This window comes from Canis lupus, chromosome 10 (assembly GCF_048164855.1).
Source record: "Canis lupus baileyi chromosome 10, mCanLup2.hap1, whole genome shotgun sequence".
Taxonomy (NCBI): Eukaryota; Metazoa; Chordata; class Mammalia; order Carnivora; family Canidae; genus Canis; species Canis lupus.
The window spans coordinates 14,463,467-14,480,977 of NC_132847.1; the positions used below are offsets into that span (position 1 = coordinate 14,463,467).

Genomic DNA, 17,511 nt, shown 5'->3' on the forward strand with positions numbered 1-17,511 from the left:
TGCCTTCAGTCCAGGGTCTGATCCTGGAGACCCGGGAACCAGTCCTATGTCGGGCTCCCTGCATGGAGCTTGCTTCTCCCTCTGCCTGTGTCTCTGCCTCTCTCTCTCTCTCTCTCTCTCTCTCTCTGTGTCTCTCATGAATAAATAAATAAAATCTTTAAAAAAAAAAAAAAGAAGGAAAGAAAGAAAAGTAACATAGAAAGAAATAATGCTGCATTAAATGGAATAAACAAAGACCAAGGACAGAAACCATCTGAAAATGTAAAACAAAACTAAGACAACAAATAAGGGAAAAGAGATAGAATGAAGCAAACCAACACCTCCAATTTCCAAATGATACTTGTAATTAATGCAGAGGACAGGGAAAATTAAGAAAAAAAATTTTTTTTCTGAGCTACAACAGAAAGGGCCTACAGAAGGCCGATCATGAAATATATCCTCTATTTATTGCACCATTATTTATAAAACAACCAAATTATGGTAGCACCCCACCCCAGTGTCTATTGATAGATTGATAAGGAAGATACAATATAAATGGCAATGGAATATTATTCACTCATAAAAAAGAATATACTCTTGCCATTTAGAATAACACAAATGAAGTGAGAAAGTATAAAGCTAGGCGAAATAAGTCCGAGAAATAGAAATACCACATGATCTCACTCATGTGGCATTAAGAAATAAAACAAACAAACAAAAAAAAAAACAAAAGGAAATAAAACAAACAAACGAATAAAAGGGAAAGGAGAAACACAAACCAAGAAAAACATTCTTAACTACAGAGAACTGATAGTTACCTGACAGGAGGTGAGTGGGAGGATGAATAGGTGAAATATGTGATGGGGATTAAAGAGTACACTTATCATGAAGAATACTAAGCAAGATATAGAATTGCTGAATCACTATATGGTACACCTGAAACTAAGAGAAAACTGTATATGAATTATACTGGAATTAAAATAAAAAACAATAAAAAAATTTTAAAAGATAATTAACCCTAGCATACTACTCGGTTCTCTTGTATGTCCTAACAGTGCAAGCATGGATAATTCATTTTCAGCTTTCAGAATCAATCTTACCCAAAAAATGCAAGATACATGTAATAGAAGATAATATAAATTTTTCCAACCACATGGGTGGCTCAGTCACTTGAGTCACTGACTCTTGATCTCAGCTCAAGTCTCTCAGGAGTCATGAGTTCAAGCCCCATATTGGACTCCATGATGGGCATGGAGCCTACTTAAAATAATGTGACGTGGAATCAAAGAGAATAGCATATGCATATTATTTTAAATTCAGAAAAAACCACCTAAAGCATTGAAAACTAAAATAATTAAAACTTGTTTAAAACATCCTGAGATTCAGAGATAGATTACAAAAGAGATTTGGGAGAGAGGAATCTAGAACCAGGCATGGGAAAGTTTATCATCCATATACTTAAGTACATCTCTCAAAACGTACTAACCTACTTTCGGGCTTCCCAATATTCCTTCCTGAAAAATATAAAAATGGCCCATTCTTTAATACCAAATCTTCTTCTATCTATGATCCTAATTAAATGATCCAGAATGAAGAAATCTTCTTTTCTCCTTTTATGATCTAATAACAGGCTTTTAACTCTTCCTCAAGGGGAAAAAATGGTTTGATCTTAAGGAAAAATACAAATACTAGAGATATGAGGTAATATGATATAACTTATACACCTTTCTCTAATATTTTAACATTCTGGCATACACCCTTTAATTTAATAAAAAAAATTCTACCATGAATAAATAGGTAGCAGTCATCCTAAAATAACTAAAAACACAGTCAGAACTTGGTGAGAGTACTTCAAGTTATTGAAAAGGAAACTAGTAAGTGCCTCTACAAATCATAGCTTTTGTTTTGGTTGAGTTTACTTTACTTTGAATAAAACTGGGCCCATTAATACTGGAAATAGTTGTGGAATTCTTTACCTGAAATCCATGGACCTTCTGAGTATTTTCTTAAGACACAAACCACAGCTCTCAGCAGATTCTTAGATTAGAATACTGTTAAAAAGTTAAGAACCGGGATCCCTGGGTGGCGCAGCGGTTTGGCGCCTGCCTTTGGCCCAGGGCGCGATCCTGGAGACCCGGGATCGAATCCCACATCGGGCTCCCGGTGCATGGAGCCTGCTTCTCCCTCTCCCTCTGCCTGTGTCTCTGCCTCTCTCTCTCTCTCTCTCTGTAACTATCATAAATAAATTAAAAAAAAAAAAATGTTCCTCTTAAAAAAAAAAAAAAAAAAAAAAAAAGTTAAGAACCACTGAATAGTGTATTGTACGCTCCCTAATTCATAGATACATTTGTAACAACAACCTATCCTAAAAACTAATATATGTACTTTATTTAAAAGCCAACCTTGTTATAGAAATGTAGGGCAGTTTACTATATACACACACTATTAATAATAATAATAACATTAATATTGTAAATGACAAATAATCATCAATAACCAAGTTGACGTCTATAAAAATCTAGCATGAAAGATGCAACAAGTGATAGAAAAGATTAAACTACCACTTCTTCAGACTAAGGATTTCTTCCTGCCCAGATCAAAGAGAATCCCTCTCCAATTTAAGTGCTGTAGCCTGAAGACAGAAAAACAAAATTGAAAGACACTTTACTTCCCAATATAAGCACCAAGGTTAAGGCTTTTCTTTTCTTTCTTTTTTTTTTTTTTATTTTTTAAGACTTATTTGAGGAGGACACAGAGGGAGAGGGAGAGTCTTAATCAGATTCCAAACTGAGTGCGGAACTCAACTGAGATGGGGCTCGATCTCACAGCCCTGTGATCATGACCTGAGCCAAAATCAAGAGTCAGAAGCTTAAGCAACTCAACACCCAAGTACCCAAGGCCTAGTTTTTCCAACAGATCGTAATCATCTGAGCAAGAAAGAACAGCTCCAAAACATAATGAAGACTGCATTCCCTAAAAACTGAGGCTCTCCTGAATCACACTCTATCTGATAGGTGTCTACAACAATGAAAATATCATGTTCAAAAAAAAAAAAAAAAAAAAAAAAAAAAAAAAGAAAATATCATGTTCAGAATTCATATTACTGTCATGTTATTTTGGTGTGCAACCAAATTGCCAAGCTACTTATTAAAAGTAATTCAATAAAGCAAATTTAAATATCAGGAATAGTTTTTCTTTTTTTTTTTTTTCCCAGGAATTGCTTATTAGCAGAACTCTTCTACATTGCTGGCGGGAATGAAAAATGGCATAGAGCTGCTTAGGAAAAGTTTGCACTTTCTCATAAAATTAAACATTTACCGGGCAGCCCCGGTGGCTCAGCGGTTTAGTGCCGCCTTCAGCCCACGGTGTGATCCTGGAGACCCAGAATCGAGTCCCACATCGGGCTCCCTGCATGGAGCCTGCTTCTCCCTCTGCCTGCATCTGTGACTCTCTCTCTCTGTGTGTCTCTCTCATGAATAAATAAAGAAAATCTTTAAAAAAAAAATTACTTAAACATTTACCATATGACCCAACAATTCCAATCCTAGGAACTTATTAGCAAGTGAAATGAAACCTTAAATTCACCAGAAAGGAAAAACAACTGCACACAAACATTTGGGGTAGCTTTATTCCTCATTGCCAAAAACTGGAAACAAATGCTTCAAGTGGTGAATGGATAAACATGCTGAGGTACATCCAAATAATGGAATACTGCTCAGTATCAAAAACAAACAACCAACACATCCTTCAGCAGGGATGAATCTCAAACACCCTACACAACAGGGAAGAAGCTAGATTCAAAAAGGCTACATACCACGGGGTTCAATCTATATGCTATTCTGAAAAAGGAAAAATTACAGAAACTGAGAACAACAGATCAGGGATTGCTAGGGGCTGGGAGTGGAAGAAGGGGATGAGTACCAAGAGGCAGCAGGAGGGACATTTTTGAAGCTAATGGAATTGTTCCATGCACTGATAATAAGGGGAGCAAATTTTAGCATGCAAAAATTTAAAAACAGGAAAAAGAAAAAAATTGTATCTAATACAAAAAAAAACCTTACAACAAAATCACAATTGAAATGCCAAAAATATTGAATACTTCCTTTAAATTTTCTGGCTAACCCATAAAAGCATTTAATTTCAACGTCTGCCATTTAAAAAAAGAAAACCTTTCTATAAAGTATCTCTCTACTTTTAACCCTGAGTAACTAAGTCAGATGCTTGTGTTTATGACTTTATTTAAAGTAGGACCAATTGGGGCAGACCCGGGGGCGCCGCGGTTTGGTTTGGCGCCGCCTACAGCCTGGGGTGTGACACTGGGGACCTGGGATCCAGTCCCACATTGGGCTCCCTGCATGGAGTCCGCTTCTCCCTCTACCTGTGTCTCTGCCTCTCTCACTCTCTGTGTCTATGAATAAATAAATAAAATTTAAAAACTAAATAAATAAAGTAGGACCAATTTATTTGTTTGAGATATCTCATACATACACACTAAATTGTTTTGGAGTGAGCACAGCGCCTCAGGAGGCACTTAATCAAGGTTCTTCCATGTTAATTCTCCCTAATAAAAAAGATGAAATGATTAATCCATTCATCCAACACACAAGTAATCAGGAGAGGCCTATCACGTGCCAAACACAGGAAATGAAATGGCACACAAGACAATCACAATCTCTGACATCACACAGCTTAAACAAGAATATAAAATACGATATATACAAGAGAATTACACTTCTTTCAGAGCACACAGCAAGTGCACATACCCTAACTATGTAAGCTCTAAATGTACCATTAGTATCTACATTGTGAAATGCCTACTATCTTGGTGAATTAAAAAATACACCCAAGGTTGCCTGGTGTCTCAATCGGTTAAGCGTCTGCCTTTGGCTCAGGTCATGATCCCAAGGCTCCTGGGATCGAATCTCCCATCGAGCTCCCTGCTCTGCGAGGAGCCTGCTTCTCCCTCTCCCTCTGCCCGCTGCTCCCTTGCTTGTGCTCTTTCTGTCAAATAAATAAGTAAAACCTAAAAACACAACTGAAAAATAAGCACCACAGTGCTTACCACCTCATGACCCCTCAGTGTTTAGGGAGGATAAGGAAGCAAAGACCTCGTACACAGAACACCACCAAAGAGTACAATCAATAATCACTCCTCTATAGTAAGGCCCTCTTCAGGGAAATAACAGAATATACAGATTAATCTGTCACCTTTTCCACCAGCAGGGCATTTTTTTCTGACTCAGAATACCAAATCATGAACTTCCCTTGTTTAGAAATAGTATTTTAAAGGGTTTTGTTTTTTTTTTTTTTTTGGGGGGGGGGTAATAAAAGGAGAAAAGAAAAACAACCAGAAAAGATGGGCGGGGAAGGGGGGGAGTCAGTTAAGTATATAGATATTTTGCAGTGAAGTCTTAAAAACAAATTAAGCAAGTTTAAGGAAACTAAAACAGAGACATACAACCACACCCTTGCTTCTTTCTGTTATGAAAAAGGAAGCCAAGATATGTAAAAAGAGGACTGCCTGCAGGTGCTTTGGGATGAAGTTCCCATGTGCAGAGGTAAAATTATATAACCCAAGGACTAAACAGAGTGTGTGATGAATACTCGGCTACACCAGTTACCCGAAACATTTTCCATCCCAAGCATCCTAATTACACGATGCTCCTGGGACCACACTGGGGCCCACAGGACCAGGGTTAATAATGCCAAAAAAACAGAAAAGCTTTCAACAACTGTTAAACAAACACACATTAAAATAAAGTGCCTCTTGGTATGTATGTATTTACAAGAGAAAACAAGCTCAAGAAATTTACTAGCATCTTACTGAAACTCCATTTCAGAGGCATAAGATGAGAGTAGTTTCTATGAAGACACAAGTAGAAGCAAATCAATGCAGTTCCACAGGCCCTTTTCCAAAGTTCTTGCAGTCAAACATGTTTTGGAATCCTGAACTGTAGAGCATTTTTGACAGGTGATACAGTGTGTATGCAACACATATCGTATGCATAAAAAGGCTGGGATGACACACAGAAGTCTGCAACAGTACATTATAATCAAACATTTACTATTTTCTGCAGTGAAACCTACAAATCCATGAAATACACAACAGTTCAGGACAAGTTTTATGAAAAAACAAAAACAAAAACAATCTGCGCCAAACATACAAGAAAATATTTTTGGTTTTCAGAGCATTCTGGATGTTAGAATTGCTGATAAGGAATTACAGTCCTATAGAATAGTACCTAGTATTCAATGACTGTGTGTGCAAAGTGTTACTGAAAGCCTCATTATCAAATTCTATCTTTTTCCTCCACCTTAAAAAAAAAAAAAATGATTATCATGTGCTGATTTTCTTGGGGCATTTTCAGTGAACACAAAATAATTCTACAAGTCTTCTCCAAGTTCACATAGAACATATCATCTACATTCTAACCACTCTTAAATTTCTTTACCCCAAATTGTCCTGCCAGGGCAGATTATAAAAGTCTAATCCTTGAAATTTACAGAGGAAGTGTCAAACCCGATTTGGTCACCATGTAAACATTTTTTGAGTGGAATTTAACATACTGAACTCATTCAGTATGTTATAAATATGATAAGTACAATACATTTAAGACTAATAAATTTTTAAATAGCAACAATTCTTGCACTATTACAGTTTATGTAACTTTAAAGATACAACTGTTTTTATCACTTAGGCTTCGTAAGATTTTCAGAGGCATCTGAGATGATGCTTAATTTATTCTTGATAAATGTGCCTTGAACGAATATTCCAAACTTCAAAATTCCTCTCATTTTGGTGCTATCTGTAGCAAAAACTGCTAATAAGCAATGAATATAGTGGCATTAACTAAGGATTCTGGGTACAAAACTATAAAGAGAAGTCACTTCATAAACCCGGTCTTCTTGCAAATGTTTCCTGCGCATTTCTTGTCTCACTTTTACACTCCTATCCCAATTAAAAAAGAGAACTTCAAAGTTAAAAGCTAAGAGATGTGTAGAAAGAGAAGAAGCAATCATTTTCAACCCTGCAACACACTGGAATCACCAGTAGAAAACCCTAAAAGATATCAATGCCCCAGCCTCATCCCCAGATTCATGTATCAATTAGCAAGGGGTAGAGTCCCAGTATCCATCATGTTTGTTAAGGTCCCCAGAAAATGTTAATGTGAAGTCAGGGCTAAGAACCACTGGTACCTACTGCCTTCTCCACAAACACTTTTCTCTTATTTTTAGTCAGTGGTAGCACTTCCAGCCCTACAGCAAGTACTGTGAGGATTATCTTTAAAATTATCAATTTCTGTCCTCATTTACTCTACCACAGAAAAAAATTTACTAATTTTGAATTGGAAGATTTTAAACAAGTGCATATAGTAACAAACATTTTGACTTATCTCACATTCTCATTCCCAATTCTCACAATTTTATTTTTCGATCCGTCTTCAAAAACAACTTCATCAGTGGTTGGTAACTAGAATGTGGATAAACAGCAGAACACACAACAAACATATATAATATACACTCAGTTACCAACTTTCTTTTGCTTTTTAAGATTTTATTTTATTTATTCATGAGACACAGAGAGAGAGAGAGGCAGAGGGACAAGCAGGCTCCTTGCAGGGAGCCCGACCTGGGACTCGATCCCGGGTCTCGATCCCAGGTCTAGATTCCAGGTCTCCAGGATCACACCCTGGGCTGAAGGTGGCGCTAAACCACTGAGCCACCCGGGCTGCCCTCAGTTACCAACTTTTAACAGATCATCAGAAAGTACTCAAAGGGCCATCCCAGGTGGCTCTGCGGTTTAGCACCACCTTCAGCCCAGGGTGTGATCCTGGAGACCCAGGATCGAGTCCCGCATCTGGCTCCCTACATGGACCCTCTTCTCCCTCTGCCTGTGTCTCTGCCTCTCTCTCTCTGTGTCTGTCATGAATAAATACATAGAATCTTAAAATGAATAAATTAATTAATTAAATAAATAAATAAATAAATAAATAAATAAATAAATAAAGGAATATGAGCTACAATATGTCTGGACATTCATATGACAGAAAAAAACTCAGTAAAAAATCTACTATATTTTTAAATAAAAATTGACATTCTAAGACCACATCTTTAAGATGTATACTTTTTTTTCGACTCAACTCATCGTTTTGAGATCTCTAGAACAAAACAATATAAGATAACGTCTTATAAAAATATGCATCTACAAATACCAATTTTTTAAATGTCACCAACAACTGACATCTACTAGTTTCACCTCCAAAACAATATTGGGTTATGTCTACAATTCAAATAAGGATTTTATTAAAAAGCCTTGTAGGGCAGCCCAGGTGGCTCAGCAGTTTAGCGCCGCCATTAGCACAGGGCATGATCCTGGAGACCTGGGATCGAGTCCCACATCGGGCTCCCCGCATGGAGCCTGCTTCTCCCTCTGTCCCTGTCTCTGCCTCTCTCTCTTTCTGTCTCTCACGAATAAATAAATAAAATCTTTAAAAAAAAAAAAAAAAAAGCCTTGTACCCATATATTTGCACATCATAAAACGAGGAATATCAGGAATTTTCTCTCTTCTCTACCTTTGACACTATCTACTATATTTGCCCGCCATTTCAAAGTATTCATTGCTAGAATATAAAATAAGTATTTCACAAAAAAAAGAAAATAAACATGACACAGACTGGCTGTAAGGGAAAAAATTTTTTTCGCTTCCTTTTTTACTAAAGGAAACTCTGACGACAACTTTGAGTCTAATACAGCGTCCTCTAATACACGGCCAAGTATACCACCTGAAGGCAAAACCAAACAAGTTTTAAAAACAGGTAACACAATTAGTGACTACAAAACATTCAGAAGTCTACTACTTTTATACAGTACACTTGTATCAAAAGGTATCATATGGGATCCCTGGGTGGCCCAGCGGTTTGGCGCCTGCCTTTGGCCCAGGGCACGATCCTGGAGACCCGGGATCGAATCCCACGTCAGGCTCCCGGTGCATGGAGCCTGCTTCTCCCTCTGCCTATGTCTCTGCCTCTCTCTCTCTCTCTCTCACTGTGTGCCTATCATGAATAAATAAAATAAAAAAATAAAAAAATAAAAAGATTGGGACTGAGGTAGTAAAAAAAAAAAAAGTATCATATGGCCAATTTTAATTTAAAATTTCAAGGTAAATAATTTTAATAAGTGCATTCTAAAAGTAAACACAATTACAAAGTAGCACTGCATTCCAGGCATACTTTAAAGGTATGCCTTTAGAAACAAAAGAATTGTATGTTCAAATCGAAATTGGCAGAAAACACCCTCGCCTAGGTTGTTTTTTTCCTCCTGCTTTAAAAAAAAAAAAAAAAAAAAAAAAAAATTACTATGTTTCCTGACAGTAAAAATAATAGAGAAGCATAAAAAGTGTAAAAACAAAAATCATCCCGAATCTTACCATTTATAAAAAACTATCATTAACAAACCATCCTTGCAGAAGACAGATGGATTTATTCTATATACGTAGAACTACAACAATTACAATTGAAAGAATTAAAACAGCTAAAATCCTGTGTGTATTATACATATATATTGAGATATGTGTGTACACACACACACACACACACACGCATTCTTTACATATAGTACACGCAGAGAAATCGTTAAGATAACAACTTCCTTGAACTGAAACATACATAAACTGTTCCAAGCACTTATTCTGCTTCGGCATTTTCATTTCAGCAGGCCACGTTTGAGGTTACTTGTGTGTGTGTGTGTGTGTGTGTGTGTGTGTGTTGCTGTGCTTGAGGGAAGATTAAAAAATCTGTCCATTTGTTTGCTTAACTTAAAATAAAACAAAAAACTCTAGCTAAAATTTTCCAGAGCCTGGAAATATATATCTGTACTAATGACAGTTGGCTGACAATTTTATAGAATTAGCCCATGATCCTAAGCAAAACTGCAAAGCAGACCAATCTCTTCATGGCCTCCCACCTCTTTGGGTCAGGAAGAGCATCAGACCAGCAATTAGAAGAGGAGAGTCTACCCAACAGGTGTGTGACATGAGCCTTTCACTCAACCTTCCCATAATTCATTTCACTTCAATTCCAAAATTCTATGATTCTCCCCTGTCCGCCCATTCCTCCACCAATTTTTTTGCTTCTCTTAAAATGAGTAAAAACTCTCCTTTCCTCCTATCTCACTAGGATTCCATGGTTCAAAATAAACTCCCTCTGACCGACAAATTCCCATTTCCTAAACTCACTCACTGTCCTCTAAGGGTAAAGAAGAAAGAAGTCTCATGACAGCCAAGGCGTGGCTAATTTTTGGAAAGGAGGGAGGGCAGCAGCTCAGAAAAAAATTACAGCAAGTTCACAGGTACAAATTTTTAATTTAAAGTTACAATACCTTTATGAGTTTCATGGGAAAAAAGATAGAATCTCACAACTTGGATAACTGATTTTATGACCCAAACTCAGTCAATAGGAAAACTAACAGTGTTTCAGATCCTAAAAGATTCATACCTGAGCATATTTAAGAGAGAGCAATATAGAGACAGCTTTCTAATCTTTCATCTGCTACGTCTGTACAAACCTTTAAAGTTCAAAGTGCATTTACGTGCATTATTTATTTTCATTCTCAAAACAAGTAGATGTAGTGGTCACTATTGACTGCCTTTCTAATAACATCCATTTCCCCCAAATTCTTCCTTCCCACAATTTTTTAACATATCCTCCCTCCACAATGTGACTCGGGAAAATGTGACTCCATCCCCAACTGCAGGGGACATATCCTGATTAACAGAAATCAACCATGATAACCCTATTCCCCTTGTCATGACTGGTTAGGAAGTACACATGACCTAATTCTGGTCAATAAAACATGAAAGGAAAAGTATGCTGGTAAACTTGTGCAAAACATTTCCTGGCCAATGCATGTCTAGATGTGATCTTGCTACCAGTCTGAGGATGAATCCAACACAAAGAGGAGAGCACAGCCAAAAAAAAAAAAAAAAGGAAAAAAAAAATCACAGAAAGGCAGAGCAAAGCTCTGTAAAACTAGTCCTACATAAATATTTCACTGTTCCATACCAGAAACTACTGCCATTTCAGGCATTAAAATACAGTGACACCAAGATAAATAGTACACCCTACCTAGCTTTCCCTCGCCAACCTGGACCTCCTTTCCTATACCTAAAAGTTCTAAAAGTTTTCCTTTTCGCTCTAGCTGAGCTAGGCAAGACAAGAGGGCAGCTCCTCTAAGCTGTTAGACCAGCATGCCTTGCACCAAGCCCAAATGCTCCTGGTACACATCAAGAGTATGGCATTTCCTCTTCCAAGGGACAATTTCCTCTGCCAATGCACTCCAGCAGCCCCTACTCAGGTTGAGGAGATGCTGGCAGTCTAAGAAGGATCCCCTCTATGTAAAAACTGAAAGGTAAAATACAAAATCATATCAGGGGCCATGCAGGAAAATTTGTGAGAACCAGAGGTTACTCATCTGACAAGACAGTGGAACAATTCACCCTAAGGTAGCAATGAATACAGTCAGGAATACCAGAATTTATTTCCTTTTTTATAAGAAGACACTAGTAAATCAACCTCTAAGACAGAATATTAAAATAGATGGTATTTTAGAAACAGATACTCTCTTTTAATATATAATTAACCAAGAGTTCCCAAGGCGGTTTAAAAGGGGAATCACTGGGGCACCAGGGTGGCTCAGTCAGGTAGGCCTCTGGCTCTGGGATTCAGCTCAGGTCACGATCTCAGCCTTGTGAGATCCAGCCCCACATCCGGCTCTGCACTCAGCATTGAGTCCACTTGAGATTCTCTATCCCCCTCTCCCTCCACCTCTCCCCCTGCTCCCTCATTCTCCCTCTGTTTCAAATAAATTTTAAAACTCTTAAAAGAAGAAAACTCAGAAAGAACATGTAACAAATCTACATATCTTAAACATTTTATTGCAACCTAAACATAAAAAAAGGTACAATCTCAAAACAATCTTTTAATGCAAGACCAAGTCCTTTTATTAACGAATGGGTCTACAGATCACAAATCTGTCCTTCTTGCAAAAACCACACCTATCGAACATCGCCTATGACTTTTCATGTCAGTTAAACAGGGAAAGACATCCGTAAAACTGAAAAGCATCTTACTGCAGAATGTTTTTTGGTATTTAGGATTCAATGAGGGTTCCCCTCATTATTTCAAATTATCTCACCCACACTTATTTTAACTATAATTTACTGGATGTACTCACCTGTTTCCAAAAGAGCCTGAGGTTCTTAGACAAATGACTTTTTGCATCCATAGTGCACTGAACGTTTCGTCAAACTGTGTGATTACAACACCAAGTACCAACAACTTGTTGGGGGCAAACACAAATAACTTTTATAAGCATAATATAACAAAAGGGAATAAAAATTCAAACACAAACTAGAGAGTGGTCTACTGCAACTTAATATAGCATGCGCATAAACCAGTAAATGAAGGAAGAGTATCAATCTTTTCAGTGGGTTGAACAGGTGAGTTAAACAGAATCTCCTAAGGTATTCTGTTCTCAAGAGTCACTCTTTATTCTATCCACCGATCAACCCTCCAACGACTCATAGGTATCCTAGGAAAAAGAGTATCAAAGATTTTACTAAATTGCACTGAAAGCTATAAAATATGTGGATGTAGATTTAGGCATATGCGGATAGAACTCAACTATAGACTTGCGTCAAATTAAATTATAACTGTATGATCTATTATTAGTCCAGAAAACGTCCAAAGGGGCTGTCTTCTCTACCAAATCCATAAACACTTCAAGATCGTTAAGAATCCTTTCTCATTACAAAGATGATGGGCAGGGAGCAGCAGGGCAGAGTATAATGTAACCAAGCACCTACCATAGTTTAAGAACAAATCACTATTCACCTCAATAATAGTAGGAAAACCTACAATTTAGGATACACTTATGATTTCTAAATCCCAGCTTTAAGAAGGCAGCGAGAAAAGAAAAAAGAAAAAAAGTGTCTATTAGCAGCCTCTCATGTGTCTGTAGACCTTATCTGTCTTCCTACCTCTCTCACTTCGTATTTCCTGAGTAATGCAGTACCTCTCCAAAGTCACTTCACATTCATGGATAATACACACTTGATTTCTACACAACGTGAAACCCAAACACGGTTCTGACCTGTTGATCAACACGAAAGGATACGCTGAGGTGTCTTTAGTCACGTAGAACCATACTGTCGTTCCTATGGAATCTCTACAATTAAAGAGCTACAGACATCCACCAAATGGTCATTTCCAAAAAAGGTCCATCTTGAAGAACCAACACCCAAACACATACGAACACTACGAATCAATATCACAAAGTGCCAACCTCGGGAAAACGCGAAAGAGGAAGAGAACGGAAGATCAGGAAAACAAAAAACAAAAACAAAAAACAGATAACTTCAGAGTCTTAAACACTGAAGTCGGGGGCAAAAAAAATAATGATTTAAAAATATACCCCGCTACGGGACGCCTGGGTGGCTCAGTACTTGAATGTCTGCCTTTCCCTCAAGGCCTGATCCCGAGGCCTTGGGATCAAGTCCCGCACTGGGCTCCCCACACAGAGCCAGCTTCTCCTTGTGCCTATGATTCGGCCTCTCTCTCTGTTCTCTCATGAATAAATAAAACCTCTTAAAAAACAACAAGAAAGCAGGCACTTAATAGATTTTAACAGGTATTAGTGCTGTCATTGGAAGGTTCACCATAATACAAAATCTGTTACGGAAATCCTTTTTGAACACCTACAGGGGAATAGTTGGCAAAATCCATCACGCAATCTTCCTTGTAATGTGAGTCCACACGGACATAACCACTGTTACCGTGAGGGCGGTATCTCTCCGAGTACTTCTTTGGTAGCGATAAAGTTTAGGATTAAATGATTTTAGGGTCATTTCACATTTAAGATAACTAAAGACCTTACACATATTATCCAGAACTGTGGACGTTTCCCATTTTATGATCCCACTGTTATGGTCAATTCTCCCCTCCCTGTAGGTAGATTCCTTACATTTCACTTTATCCGTAGTGAATCTCACATTAATAATAATATAATTATCCAATGACCCGTGTATTGTTTTGTTGTGTTGTTTAGTATTTCAGCATTCCCTCTGTTTAGTTTGAAGTATCCCTTGCCGGGATCCCTGGGTGGCTCAGAGGCTTAGATCCTGGAGACCAGGGATCCAGTCCCACGTCGGGCTCCCTGTGTGGAGCCTGCTTCTCCATCCGCCTGTGTCTCCGCCTCTCTCTCTCTCTCTCTCTGTCGCTCATGAATAAATTTTAAAAATATATCCTTTGGGGAAACCCTCTGACACTTGAACCACCACTTGTTCCCTTCGAAGAAACTCTGAATCAATCAACTACACCAGAAAACTACCCTACTGCCGGGATGGAGGGGATTACAGAGAAATAGAGAGCTTCTCATTTCTTCTGGAGGATCATCTTTACAACCCGGATTCATGTCATATACAACCAATGACCAGATTACCACACACACACACCCATATTCAAATTCAAGTACAGAAACAGGACAAAGCCAGGTATGGATTGTTGCTGATTAGGAACTTCTCCACATTCCTGCATTAGCATAAATGCTAACAGGTTGATTTCTCGGTTATACTTTGTTTCCTTGAACCTACTATCCTTACTTGCCTACCTACTTCCTCGAAGCATAACATCTGGACATTTGGAACTTTATGCCTCAAACTGACTCATTTTTAAATACAAGGCATTCTGGACTTCCATGGCCTGATCTCCACCTATTTTCTCAGCTTCCTCTCTCACAAAGACCTCCTTGGCACAGCCTCGTATCCAGCTAACACGCCCCGGTAAGACCCAACCTACATGCCTGTGCTCCAGCTGTTTTCTTTGCCTAGAACACTAACTCCCTACACACGTACATACACACACACACACACACACACACGCCAAATCCCATTAGGCACACTATAATATTTTAATGCCCAAATGGAGTGTTGCCAACTCCAAAGTAATTCAGAATTCCCCAGTCAAAAAAGATCTGTCTCTCTGTCTCTATCTCTCACCCCTCCCTCTCTCTCTCTCACACACACACACACGCACACAGACACGCATATATACACACACACCGGGCTTCCATGCACCTGTAATAAATCCCACAGGTGTCTTGTGTTGCAACTATTTCAGTGCATGTCTGCTTCTCCGTTTAAGATGACGGCTGGGTCTGATTCATCTTCATATTTTAACCACTCTTCCGTCCTCACAACAGAGTAAACATCCCTTGCACATGCTAAAGCTACTACACTACACCTAGACTAGAATTCCTGTCTTTTTAGTTGAAGGAATAAATGAATACCGTCGTGGAGATTTTGTTAACAGGCAGTGCTCTGGGAAGTGAACAATGAAAATATCAATAAGGACATAATGTACAGATTCTTGAGCTGATGAGTGGCGGGAGACATCACTGAGCACACTAAAGCAGCACTGAAGAGTATCATTTTCTGAGTCCCGCCCACAAAGTCTCAGACCTATCAACATTAAAATGAACCTTTCTGTCCCCCATCCTAATACGAACTACGAATACCTGATGCATATCCAGAAATGCAAGCTCCCCTGGAAGCCGTGGTGTCTGTACATTCCAGAGCAGCCATGCCAAAGCCACACAGTTTGTCTGATGGCAGGTTTCTTTCAGTGCCTATACGATACAATTTCCACCTGATGGGCAACCAGGAAGGCTAATATAGACAAAACGTACTTTATCTGAGCTCAAAACACAGCTGAAGCAAAGTCTGGAAACAGTCATGAGATGACTGCTACCCAGAACTCTCCGCCCCACCCCCAAGAAAGGTAAGAACAATGTCCCGAACTACATCCGATTTTCGGTGGAAAATGTTCTCCAAAACCGGCCTTACGTCTTTCGAACCCTAACTCATTCTTACAACCTGTGCTTATTTTTCTTCCACTTCTCCCTACAGGGAAAGCATGTATTCCCCAAAACATGGAGGCACGGACTGAAAAACTAAAGACTTCTAATTTTAAAAAGCGTTCCAAGTCCGATGTTCGACGTACTTCAACATCTTTTGCTGTCAGCAAGTGTCCTTTCACTAGGAACTGCTCAAGGAGCAAACATCAACTTCTTTTCTCGACCTCTTCGAAATCCGTAGGTTTTTAATTTTCCAACTCAAGTCGACGTGCAAACAAAAGGTTAAAAGGGGGTCCCTCGCCGGCTGGCCAGCCTCCACGCTCCTTACAACCGGGTCACAACTAACTGGCACGCTGTAGCAGCAGCAGCCATCTCCCACGCCGACTCCCGGTCTCGGTCTGTCTCCCCCATTAACTTTCCCCCTCCCCGGAGGCCTGGAAGGATCCCACTACAGGCCCGACCGCCCACGCCCCGGAGCACACGCACACATCCCCACCACCGCCCCGCGGAAAAGAAAGGTAGGAGCTGAGCTCCAGGAGCGCCGACGCCTCGGCGTGTCACTTCCCCTGCATGTGCCATAAACAACACGCCGGCACCTTCCCAGCAGGCAGCGGAGGCCGCTGACCCCCGATCGCGCCGCGCTCAAGTTGTGCGCTAAGGCCACAGCCCTGCCCCATGGGGAAGCCCCGGCCCCCCGCCCCACACGCCCCAGCGGGAAGCGCGGCCCCCCGGCGCGCCGGCCCCGACCCTCCTCCGCGCCGCCCTCCGGCCCCAACCCCCTCCCTCCCGGGCTAATTGTCTGGACGCGGTCGCGGTCGCGGTCGCGCCCGCCCGCCCGCCCTCCGCACCCCTCCCCGCCGCGGCCGCCGCCTCCCCCGGCTCGCCCGCCGCCCCGCCGCCCCGCCGCCCCGCAACTTCGGCGCCCGCCCGGCCCGCCGCCCGCGGCCCCCTCCCCGGCCGCCCGGCCCTCCGCGCCCCCGCCCCCCCCGCGGCCGCTGCCCCTGCCCCTCCCGCCAAGCCCGGCCCGGCGCTCGCTCGCCCGCCCGCCCCGCCCCTCCCCTCCGCGGCCCCCCTGCGGCGCCGCCCCCGCCGCCCCCGGCCCGCCCCGGCCCGCGACCCCGGCCCACCCAGCCCCGCCCGGGAGGACCGAGCCGCCGCCGCGCGCCACCGCGGGAGGGGGGCTTTACCTCGGAGGCGCGGCCGCGAGCTGGGGGTCGGTCCCGGGCGCGGGCGGCGCCCCTGCTCCGTCCGTCAGCGGCGGCGGCGGCGGCACATCCCAGCCGCCGGCGACCGGAGGAGGAAAGCGAGCCACGCAGGGAGGGAGCGGGCGGGCGAGCGAGGCAGGGGGGAAGCAGCGAGCGAGGGAGGGAACGCAGCTCGGCGCCGACGCGCTCCCCGCACGCCTGCCGGGGCCTCCTACCGCCGCCTCTGGCCGGAGAGTCGCCGCCCGGGTCGCTGCTGCCGCCACCGATGCGGCCGGGAATGAATGCACGGCGGCGCCTCGCTTATCCGGAGGTCAAACATCCTTCTGCCTCGGGCATCCGGATCGGCGCCGGACCCGGAAGTGAACACATGGAAAAAAAATTAGAAAGGAAAGCGTCTCCCGAGCGGCCGCGGCCCCC

At 41.4% G+C, this 17,511-nt stretch overlaps 1 protein-coding gene across 7 annotated transcripts in view; it reads right to left on the bottom strand.

The window, feature by feature from the left end:
• Positions 1-17,483, bottom strand: part of CEP120 (centrosomal protein 120) — a 119,797-nt gene extending 102,314 nt beyond the window's left edge. For 3 of the 7 annotated variants that reach the window (XM_072840777.1, XM_072840776.1, XM_072840772.1), the window contains exon 1: positions 17,077-17,477. The gene's annotated coding sequence lies outside the window, so the exon portion shown is untranslated. Of the gene's footprint in view, positions 1-17,076 lie in introns of all 7 variants that reach the window. The other 4 variants (XM_072840778.1, XM_072840775.1, XM_072840779.1 and 1 more) reach the window with 3 other exon arrangements.
• Positions 17,484-17,511: the final 28 nt, after the last annotated feature.